General features: G+C 43.1%; 1 pseudogene; it reads left to right on the top strand.

Annotated features, from left to right (window-relative positions):
• Positions 1-4807: 4807 nt before the first annotated feature.
• LOC147608475 (glutamate decarboxylase pseudogene) lies at positions 4808-5740 on the top strand (annotated as a pseudogene).
• The last annotated feature ends 6643 nt before the right edge of the window (positions 5741-12383 follow it).

Genomic DNA, 12383 nt, shown 5'->3' with positions numbered 1-12383 from the left:
GCATACAAGTCCTGCAATCTCTGCCACATTCCCCAAGCTGTCTTCTCTTCACGAATGCTGAAAAGTAATGAGTCTGACACAGACAACATGATAGTATATCTTGCCAGCTCATCCATATCTTCCCACTCTTCAGCAGTAAGAGAAGCGGGCATCACACCCCTTTCTTTGATAGGCTTATGCTGCTTTTTCTGGAGCAACACATTGTAGCACTGGGTTTGCCAAATATCATAATTATGCGAGCCTTCAAGCTTCTTGATGTGAAGCAATGAAGAGCTCTCACCTGTAGTTGCCATAGCAAAATGCAACCTGTAAATGCCTGACTCCCTGCAAAATGTGCAAACACTGCACCCAAGATGTGCAAACACTGCACCCACCAGAGCACACAAAGTGCTCACAAATGTTCTCCCAAGCTTTATCTCCCACTGCGGAAGCAAGAATGCAACTTCTCCCACTTTTTGTGATGAAAACACCAAAATCTGGTTGCTGCAGATTTTGGACAGCACCTTAAATGTGCTCTTTTGCCCTTCCAAAGTACTGTACAGCAGTACCAAGTGCTCACCAATGATGTACCAAACCTGTACCGGCAATTTCAGCAGCTGAATTTGAACCTTTTGATCACTCAAAACAGTGTACAGCCATGCCAAAAACATGCACAAAGCTGTGCCAAATCTGTACCAGCAGGTACAATAGCAATAAATGCTCTCCTGGCTGTCCAAATGAGTGAAAATCAGACTTTTACAGTCCCGTACACTGCATACAACAGTCCTGAACAGAAATTGGGCAAAAGCCCCTTGACTGCAAGCTGATTTTTGAGGATTCAAGGCATAAATGTCTTGCCTGCTGCTTTGCCAAGCTCAACAAGCATACAAACTTGAAAAGCCCCTTGATTTGAGATCAATTTTTGATCATGCATGGTACATTGACGCACATGAAGGCATCCAGAGTGTTCACGATGCTTCCCCCTGGCCACATATACATCAAATACATGAAAGCCCCTTGATTTACAGGCACATTGAGTGCTTGTAAGGCATCAACACATTATCCACAGCATCAAATGCGATTGCCTGCATGCAAATCAACCAACTCGGCACAAAAGCCCCTTGATTTGCACTGCAATTTGCTGCAATTTTGCCCAAATGTGCGATTTTTCACATCATACAGCATGTATGAGTGCTTAATTGCACAATTACATCAAAAGCCCCAAATTTCGACATCCAATTTCCTGCAAATTGATCCTGATTTGACCAATTTCCTGCAAATTTATCCTGATTGTGACCAATGTCACCCAATTTTGCCAATTTTGCTCAAAAATTGAGCAATTGGGCACCTGTACCTGCTCAATTGTTGATTGTACTTGCTCAATTGCAAATCCCAAAAAAAAATTGAGGCAAATACCTTGTAATTTCTGATTTTTCTCAATTTGCAGGCTGTTGCAGGAAAAGAGGGGTTGATGCTGATGCTGATGCTGCTGCAGAAAGCTATTGCTGCCTATTGCTCTCTTCTGCTTGTGAGGGGTGATCTGTAGACGAGGACGGCATCACAAGGGTCCATTCAGCATCGGCTGCCTTCTTCAGACTGAAACATCCGGTGCTCTCACTGTAGACATACACCGTTGTCTGCTGAGAGGAAGAAACTGTCTCTGCCATCACTGAGCTTTCCCGCTTTGGACTCACGTTGCTGCTTTGTGAGAGAGGAGGGCCTTCTTCCACAAAGCCATCGCTGGGCTACTGTGCGCTTCACTCGGCTAGTGCCAAACTACAAGACGGGTGGTGGAGGGTCGTGTTGGACGGGTTTTGTTGATGGACGTCTTCGCTTAGCGCCTGGACGTCTTCGCTTAGCGCCTGGATGTCTTCGCCTGCGTGTGATGCAACGCCCGCCACCTAATGGATAGCACTACACGTATTCGCCTTCGCTCAAGCCTGCTTTCGCCTAGCGCATCTACGCCCAGCGCTTGTTCGCTCAACGCCGGGCGCTTCAGATTCGCCCAGTGCTACACGCTGCCTTCGTCATGTTTCGCCTAGTTATGTTGACGCCCAGCCTACGGCTGCTGCCTTCGCTCGCTATGCTGCCTTGTGTAATGCTACACGTAGCTCGCTCCAAGGGGGTTTCAGCAGGCGACCAGTGTGACCCTCACAATCTCAGCCTCACACTTCACATTCAACTTCTGCACGCATTCTATAGACTGCAGAGCCGAGCTATGAAGGGCTGCCATGCGAGGAAGCAAGGAAAGAAACCCCCCTTGTCAACACCTATAGGCTCCGAATGAACCAGGCAAACCTCCCTCTAGCTCTGATACCAGTTGATGGGGAGAAAACCAGAATTAGGATTAGAGTTCATTCATGGGAGACATACACAGAGAAGCAAGGGAGAGAGAGAGAGAGAGAGAGAGAGAGAGTTGTGGGGATAAGTCAACTCATGAGGCATGAGTGTGTGACTCCCCTATCACACATGTATATTGCACTAGTACACATAGTGCACTTAGTACATTAAAAGTACTAAGTGTACTATGTACTATAACTTATGGGCTTGTACACACTATAAGGGTGGGCATAACGCCTTTACCCCAACAATCTACTTTGGGCATGGCACTTCCCTATACATGAGTGCTAGCTCTCGTTCACACCATCACTCCCAGAGGGGGATTTGTTGCCATATATATAGGTAGTGATATGTGTGAACACACTTAGGACCGCTGGGGTAATTTTTCCCTCTTTAGGAGGTTTTTTCCCCCGGCTTGTATATACGCCCATTATTCTAGGACTAATTTATCTTTGTACATTGACACAATCTACTAATACACTGTGTGTTGTGTGCATTCTTGCTTCTTCTTCTTCAAGCTTTGTGTGCTTTTCTGCAACCCTAATTCCAATAGGAGTCAAAGAGGTCATGGAAATCGGCAAAGGCAGTATAATGATACACGTGGATGCTCTTATTGTGGTAAGCCTAGACATGTGCAGGCAGACTGTTATAAGAAGAAGCAGGCTGACATGCAAAATGGGAAATTACGGCAAAACAACTATGCATCCTTGAGCAAAAACAATGAGGATAATGAAAGGTTGTTTGTTATGCAGCATGTCGTTAATGCCATGTCTGAAAATGTAGAAGCAGCACATAAAGATGATGTATGGTACGTTGATTCAGGTGCTTCGAACCACATGACAAGTCATGGGGAGTGGTTCAAGGAGATGAAAAACCTTGAAAGACCAAGTTTTGTGGAAACAAGGGATGACACTGCTCATCCAATTGCCCATGTTGGAGATGTGCCATTGTCTCTGCAGGATGGCAAAGTGAAGTACCTTGCAGATGTACTTTATGTTCCGAACATAACAAAGAATCTAGTTTCAATTGGCCAGATGATTGAGCAGTGTTTGCAGGTTTGGTTTAATCCTAATGGTTGTTATGTTGAAGACTTTAAAGACAAGTGCAGGTTGGTTGCAAAAGGCAATAGAGTGGGCAGAATGTTTACATTGAATGTAAACATGCCTCTGAAAGTGAGTGCTACGATGTTTGCAAATGGTTCAAGAATTGTTGCAGACACAGACATTTGGCATAAAAGAATTGGACATGTGAATATGCAGAGAATGAAGTCTATGCAAACTAAAGGAATTGTGACTGGGCTGCCAAAGTTTAAAGTTGAAGGTATGCAGAGAATATGTGAAGCATGCCAATTTGGAAAGCAAACAAAGCATGTATTTCCACGTAACAGAAATGTGAGCAGAAATGCGCTAGATGTTGTGCATTCAGATGTATGGGGTCCTACGAAGACCATGTCTATGGGAGGCTGCAGGTAATATGTGACATTTATTGATGACCACACAAGGAAAGCGCAGGTATACTTCATGAAAGAGAAGGGTGAGGTGTTCACCCATTTTCAGAATTTCAGAGTTATGGTTGAAAAGCAAACAGGGAAATATGTAAAGTGCCTAAGGTAAGATGGATGGGGAGAGTACTTCTCCAATGCGTTCTCTGAATTTTTGAAGAAGAATGGTATTCGGAGAAAGTTTACATGCAGATACACTCTGCAGCAAAATGGAGTTGCTGAGCGAAAAAACAGGCACATTGCTAAGATTGCGTGAGCATTGATGGAGGAGAAGAACATGCCGCATAGCTATTGGGCTCAAGCTATTTCTACAGCAGTTTACATCATGAACAGGACTCCAATTGCAGCTATACATGATGTAACTCTAGAGGAGAGGTTAACTGGCAAAAAACCTAATTTGTCTCATCTGAGTCTTTGGATGCATTGCATATGTGCATGTGCCATATGAGTTAAGAACTAAGCTGGATCCAAAAGCTGAAAAATGTGTGTTTATTGGATATTCCCTTGAGAAAAAGGGATAGAGGTGTTATAACCATGCTACACGTTGTCGTGCCATGGCACGTCTATGGTGTGAAACCATGCATATGAGGCCATTAAATACAAATCCAGATGCATGGGATTAAGTGCCATGACTTGAGTCATTATATGATGCCTAAGTACATATGTTCATATTGTAAATGAGGTTCAATAAGCCGAGCTCAGGCTGAGCTAGGTCTCGAAGCCTCTGTACATGAGTGTGGTGTGAATTATGGAGTTTTATGCTTATGGTAGACCTTGTAGTAGGGAACACCCTTCTCAACATGTATGGAAATGTGAGAGCATGTATGATGTAAGGATTGGTTTTGAAGAATGCCCTTTTGAGATATCGTGTCTTGGAATGCCATGATTGCTGTTCTTACTCGGAATGAGCAAAACAAGGAGGCTCTGGTTTTGTATGATGAGATGCACTGTTGGAGGCTGGGGGTTGGCCTGGGCATTAATAAGGCAATGATGAAGCTAATGGAGGGAAAGGTCTTGGGTGGTGGCTTTCATTTCCACCACCCAGAATTAAGAATAAGGCTAAGAGATGGACACTATGTGATGGATCCTGAGAAGGCAGTCTAGCTAGTGAATGAGAACACCATCTGTGTGTGCACGATTCTAGGTTCCACATACAATGGGGAGTTTGAAGATGTGAAGCGTTTGAATGATCTGCTTGAGAAAAAGAACAAGGAAACAGGATGGGACACTCCAATTCATGTGGATGTGGCGAGCGGTGGTTTGTGGTACCATTTTTGTACCCGGAGATAGATTGGGATTCTACGTTACCATGTGTGAGGAGCATTGATGTGAGTGGTCACAAGTATGGCCTCGTGTACGTAGGGATTTGGTGGGTAATATGGAAGAGCAAGAAAGACCTGCCAGAGGAGCTCATCTTCCACGTGAACTACCTTGGGGCAGCAGACGAGCTCACCTTCACTCTCAATTTCTCCAAAGGAGCTAGCCAAATCATTGCACAGTACTATCAGCTCATCCGTCTAGAGTTTAAGGGTTACAAGAGTATAATGGACAATTGCCGTTCCAATGTCAAGATGTTGTGTGACGGGATTCTCAAGACTGGGAGGTTTGATGTTTTGTCAAAGGAGGTGGGCGTGCCAGTGGTGACATTCTCTCTCAAGGATAAGAGTGAACACGATGAGTCTGAGATCACAGACAACCTTCGCAGGTATCGTTGGATTGTGCTTGCCTACACTATGGCTCCAGATACACAGTATGTGAGTCTACTGAAGGTGGTGATTAGAGAGGACTTCAGCTGCACCTTAGCGCAGACGCAAGGTGGCAGCTTGCATGGCATGCAAAAGAGTCTTTAAAAAAAAAGGAAATTTTCGATTAATAAGCTAAAATAATGGAGGCGCAGTGTATTCGAAACTGGGAAAATACGATATTTTAGCTGCAAAAGGTGTGGAGCCCGATTCTCTTGCGGGAAAGGGAAAATAACCAGAGAAACGGTGCATACTGAAAGGGGGAGGTGTGTAAAAATCAGAACCAGACCGGAATACAACCAGAGTTTTAAAATTCATGAGGGTGGCAACTGTATGGGGCATCTTGGATTTTGATTTAAAGAGGAAATGAAGTGCTTTCTAGGGATATGATCTTCAAGAAATCTCACAATACATGAAGAAATCGAAATCTGGCGCATACGACAGTGAAGCAAATAATGAGAAAAGCGAAAGCCAAAAATTTGCTTCTTTTTTTTTCTGAGATAAGTGAATTTTTTTTGTTTTTGTTTATCACTTACGATTTTCAAAATCGTAAAGTCCTTAAATAATTACACTATCTTTTTAAAGCATTTGGGGATAAGGCTTTGGGTAAGCTTTTTTTTGTTGTTTTGGAGAATCTTGGGACTTGGAATTAATTTTCTACTCAGCTGGATTTTGGAATGCTAGACATGGAATTTTCAAAAATCACATGATTATGTTGTACATATGCCATATGTCATCTTTTGCTTGTGAGTTGTTGGAATCTGAAAGCAGGTTTTCACGAGATCAAGAGACACCTTGAAATGATGGAATTGGTATTATATGTTATATGTGATGTGAATGGTCACATGTATATGGAAATCATTTGTAGATTGTGTTATGCCTACATGTGATTGGTTTGAGGCATTTGGGAAGAAGAATGAGGAGATCTATGCTTGGAACTGGTCATGCTCTTGACACACAATTTATGTGCAATCATCAAGCTGAATTTTGGGATGTATTGAAGTGAATTGGCACATGTACATGTCAACAAAAATGGTGATGTCTTATGCTCCTTGAGGAGCTATCTGTTTTGTTTCCTTGCTGAGATTTTGGAAGCTACTCTCACAGCTAGAAGTCTCGCACTTTCCCAGCGACACCGCCCACGTCACGACAGCTCTTTGGTGAACCCGACGTGAAACTGCTGGGGTGAGAGTTAGTGGTAAAATACACAGTGCAAGCTATGGCTGAGAATCCTGAGGGACAGGGGGTTCATTTTGACCCCGAGGTTATGCAAATGTTTCAGATGTTTACCATGTATATGCAACAACAGCAAGCGGCTGAGAGGGGGCAATTTTCCACGACTAAAGCACTGCAGTCACTTGTGAGAAAGGTGGATCAATTTGATGGTAAGGACATCACAAAGTACCTGCACAATTACACAAAGAAAATGGAGCTAAACAGGTTGACTGAGGAGGATATGGTTCGAAGCTTTGAGCTGGTATGTGTTCCTTGAATAAGAGAGAACATAAGAGGATTACAAACAGCACATGGTGGCAGAAATTGGGAGGAGTTCAAGCTTGCTTTAAAGGATGAATATTTCATGGAGGATTCCGAGTGGGTGACCAAACGAACTTTCTTGGAATGGGTCACAAAACCCAAAATGGGAATTTCTGCCACAGAGTTGCTAAGAGAGTTTGAGAAGCGCTATGCCCAGCTGTCAAGGATTGAGCGCACAACCTTGGACAGGGAAAAAACAGAGCTCTTCTTACAAGCAGCTGGGAAATATCTCCAAGAAAAATTGGAAATTCTCCTTGAGGATAAGGATACATAGCAGAGGCTAAAGAATGATTGGAATGATATCGAGGATGCGGTCACCATGCTAGCAAAGCGGCAACGAAGGAGGGATAAAATGGTGATGAGCTCGACAACCCCTATAACTGCTGTTATCCCTGAGAATCTACCAAGACCAGCTGCTGCAATCCCAAAGGTAGAAGGGCCGATGGATGAGCTTATTAAGGGCATGCGAGACCTAAAATTGAAGATGTCCAGGAGGATTGAGGAAAAAGGGCTACCATTAGGGCAGGCTTCTATGCAAAGGCCTCAAAGCAAAGAAGGGTTTACATTCAGATGTATATGGTGTGATGACCCAGAACATGCAAAGAAAGACTGTGCTAGCTATAAAGAAGCCCTCGGAAATCAACTTGTGTTTTTCAAAGATGGGAAAATCCACCTTATAGATTGGTCTTCCATTAAGCACAAACTTTGGAAAAGGAGGGATGAAAAAACTGGTTGAAGACATGGTCGCTGGACATGCCATCTCTATGGTTGAGGCAGCAACCTATGGGTTAAAGGTTGGTCAATCAAAGCAGGAATCTGAGAATGATGAAGATTTTTGGCCATCAACAATGGAACTAATTGCGTCAAAGAAGGTGTCTAAGCAGGCTTTGCATGAGGCAGGTGACTGTATACGTCTTGAGACTGGCTGGGAAGAGCCTGTGGATTCTTTATTTGTTCATGCCTACATTGCGAAATGCCAGAATAATGAGGCACAGGTAGAGGAAAAGCGTAAGAGGGAAAATGAGGAAGGAGGGCCATCAAAAAGGGTCACTCGTGGTAGTGAAAAGAAGGATCCTGGGCCATCACATATGCCTCCAACGCATAGCAGACCTCCACAAGAAGTATCAATGGAAGAAGTGCCAGCAAAAATGAAGCATGAGAAGGAGAAGGGTAAAGGGAAAAGTCCACTCTACAAGCTTCAATCTGATATTGAAGCCGCAACAGATCTCAAAAAGGTGCTTGAAGAGAGGATTCTAAACAGCAGGGTGGAATTTACACTAGGGGAAGTCTTGGGGATTGCAAAGAAAGAATTCCATGATTAGATAATTGATATTATATGAAGAAAAAGGCAGTCCATAATTGAATCTATTCCATCACAAGGGGAGGCAAGCACTTCCAAGACTCATGGAGTACAGGTACAACAAAAGGAAGAGAGAGAAAATGTGGTGGAATGTAATCACTCTGCTGAAGGGGCACGACAAGTGCGCTTTGTGGATGAGGATGATGAAAAAGAAGTTCTTACAAAGAGTCATTACTCCAGGAGCCATTGGGCAAGGGCCACCACTGAAACCCTTGTCAAGATAGGTGACTTGGAAGAGCCGTATGTCGCTCTAATCGATCATGGGTCTGAAATAAATCTAATGGCTAAAAATCTCTACAACAAATATAAGTGGCCAATGGATGTAGATCATGGGTGGATGATTAAAGCAGCCAATAACTCATCTGGAGAGCTCTATGCAGCCTGTCCAATTGCAAGGGTAACTATAGGGGATGTGAAAGATGATCAGAACTTCTTTGTTCAGGAGATGTCATCGTATCCCCTTATCCTTGGGCAACCCTACATTACAGCTGTGAGGATGGAAACAAAGGTTTTGGATGATGGCTCGGCATATGCAAGAATAAGGAGTAAAGATGGCAAGAAAGCTGTTCAGTTTTTGACAGTTTGCATTAACCATGAAAGGAGCCGTGAGTCTCTTCGAGCACAGTCACTCCCAAAGATAAACAGAGAATTCATGAACTACAGGGAGATGAGGGATTTTGGCCAGGTGCCATTGTAAAGCGGGATTCCAATGGTACAAGGGAAAATGAGTTCTTGCAAGACTCAATCAATGTAAATAACTTTTCAGCAAATTTTCACGGATTTTCTAGCTATGGGTCACTGGTCTTTGTAAAAAGCAAGGATTTGAAGCATGGCATGCGTCGACATGTACAAAATGAACAAAAAAGTCTTGAGCAGTGTGGTCTTTTGGAGAAGAATGAGTTTATTTCAGGGGTGCTTGATGAGGTGTCATTTGTGGATACTATGGATGTGATTTTTGCCATGGAAAGAGCATGCTTAGAGGGTGGAAATGAGATGATAGAGGTGTCATCTGTGGGGATGTATGATATAATCCGGGAATTTGAGGGGATGGAATGTAAAAACGTGAATTGTGAGATGGATGCTCATGTTGATACAAAGTACAAAATGGTTGCAAAAAAGGTGAAACCAGTTGCCTTGCCCTTGCCACTAGGAAGCAAGGAGAAAATAGATAAAGCCTCTATGCAACCGAATCTCAGAGATCTGAAGAAAATTGGGCATAAGTTTACACAGGAAACCCTAAAAGAGCTCAAGATTGGTGAAAAGGATTTTCTGTTGCCAGTTGAAAGGAAATGCTTTGAGGAGTTGCTTATAAAACATGGGAAAGCCTTTGCTTTTCAGCCGCATGAGATAGGCTGTGTTGATCCAAGTGTAAGAGCGCCAATGGTGATCTTCACTGTTCCACATGTGCCCTGGAACCTGCGGGGCGGACGATTCGAGTACCAGAGGCTCTCTTGGCAAAGCTGATGGAATTACTAAAAGAAAAGATCAGGATGGGAATTTTGGAGCCATTATGCGCTCCATACTCCAACAGATGGTTTACCGTGCCAAAGAAAAATGGAACATTGCGCTTCATTCAAGACATGCAACCTGTAAACAAGGTTACAATTAGGAATGTGGGAGCAAGTCCAATTGTGGACGAGTTTGCAGAAGCATTTGCAGGGAAAGCAAAATACTCTATGGGTGATCTGTATTCGGGATATGATCAGTTTCAGCTGGATATACAAAGCAGGGACTTAACCACAATGAAAACTCCTTTGGGATTGGTAAGAATGTGTACCTTACCACAGGGAGCCACCAACTCAGTGGCGCATATGATGAATGGAATGAAGAAAGTCTTGCGAGACTTCATACCACAAATAACTATGCCTTTTTTGGATGATGTGCCAATAAAAGGCTGTGATGAGAAAGACAAAGATGGGGATTTGGATTCGAAAGGGTGCCGCAAGTTTGTGGCGAATCATATAAAGGATCGTGATATGATTCTATCCAGGCTTGAAGAGGTGAATCTTACTTTATCTGGACTGAAATCAGTGTTTGGGGTTGGTGAAGTGCTAATAGTGGGGCATCTTTGTAGTACTAGGACGCTGACCTTGTCCAGCCAAAATAGATGCAATACAAAGAATGAAAGAGATATGCATTAATGTTACAGAGCTGAGGAGATTTCTTGGTGCATACGTCTTTTATGTTATTTGGATCCCACATTATGCACATGTAGCAGATCCTCTTTATCAACTTTTGAGGAAAAATCAAAAATTTTTGTGGAGTGCAGTACATATTAAAGCTATGCGGAAGCTGAAATGTTTTCTCCAATCATCACCTGCTCTAAGGAAGGCAGATTATGAGTGTGACAGGCCTGTGATTGTTACAGTTGATACTAGTCCTACTGGGATAGGATGGGCAGTAGGGCAAGATGATGAGGATGATCACAGGTATGTAATCAGATTTGGAGCAAGGGTATTAAGCATTCGTCAACGAAAATATCTGTAGATCAAGAGAGAGTTATGTGGAATAGTCACTGCTCTAAAATGTGAAAAGGAATATCTTATTGGGGCATCTGTACTTGTGGAAACTGATTGCTTGCCACTCCTTGGGATGATTGCAAGCTGCACCACTCCGGATATTGCTATGCTTAGGTGGATTGCCTATATCAAGTCACTAAATCCTGAGTTTGAGCATATTGCAGGAAAAGATAACCCAGTTGCAGATATGCTATCAAGAGCTAGGTATGAAGATGAAGAAGGGATGATTAGTGACATTGATGATGTAGGTACAAGATTCTATACTACTGCATATACAAAAGGGGACCATACTTGCTTATCAAATGCACTTGAGTCTTTTAGTGAGGAAATGTATGAAGGAGATTGGTTGCTTATTGGTCAATACTTGAGTACTTTGACAAGACAAGAAAATTGGTCTGACTCAGAATTTAAAAGGATCCACAGAAAAGCATATGGGTATTTTCTAAAGGATGGGTACCTGTGGAAGCATCCTAAGCAGAGGAATGCTATGCCACACAGAGTCATATGTGATAAAGAAACTCAAGGGGAGCTCATGAAAGAATTCCATGAGAGTCTTTGGGCTGGACATCGAAGTGTGTGGGCCACCTTTACCAAAATAAAGGAGAGATATTGGTGGAAAGGAATGTACAAGGATATTTCCCAATACGTGATGGCTTGCAACCAACCTACCCACCTGCCATGCACTACAAATGGGTAGTGGATCCACTACAAATGGGTAGTGGATCTAGTTACAATGCCTTTGGAAATTTGGCAGATGCGGTATATAGCACTTGCAAGAGAAGATTTGACAAATCAAGTGGAAGGGCGTGCTCTTAGAACAAAGAGTACGGAAACAGTATGCAAATTTCTCTTGGAAGATGTGATTTTCCGGTATGGTTGTGTTGGCAAAATAACAGCTGAGACAGAGGTGAGCTAGATGTTGAAGAAGCAAAGGAATTCTTCTCTAGAATTGGCATCAAATTGGCCCTAACATGTGCTTACAACCCTGAGGGCAATGGTAAAAGTGAGCGAGGACATCCTCCAATCATTAAAGCTTTGGCTAAGGCATGCAAAGGAAGAGTACGAGAGTGGCCAAGGTTGCTACCATATGCTTTGTGGGCTGACCGTACAACTCATAGCTCAGACAGGATACATGCCTGTAGAATTAATGTATGGTCAGAAGCCAGTAATGCCAGTTGAAGAAGTAGTTCCAACTTGGAATGTATTACCCTGGGTGGAAGGATTGAACATGGAAGACCTCCTTGCATTGCGAATAAGGCAGCTGGAGAGGAGGCCTGAAGATGTAGAGCTTGCTAAAGCTCGTTTGAAAGATGCAAGGTTGAAAAATAAAGAAAGATTTGATAGAAGACACAGACTCCGGCCAAAACCTATTGAAGAAGGTGATTGGGTCCTAATGTATGATAGTA

This window comes from Cibotium barometz, chromosome 53, assembly GCF_041138505.1.
Source record: "Cibotium barometz isolate CiBa-2024 chromosome 53, ASM4113850v1, whole genome shotgun sequence".
NCBI lineage: Eukaryota > Viridiplantae > Streptophyta > Polypodiopsida > Cyatheales > Cibotiaceae > Cibotium > Cibotium barometz.
The sequence above is the reverse complement of the archived record's forward strand: the minus strand, read 5'-3'. Positions and strand labels throughout refer to the sequence as shown.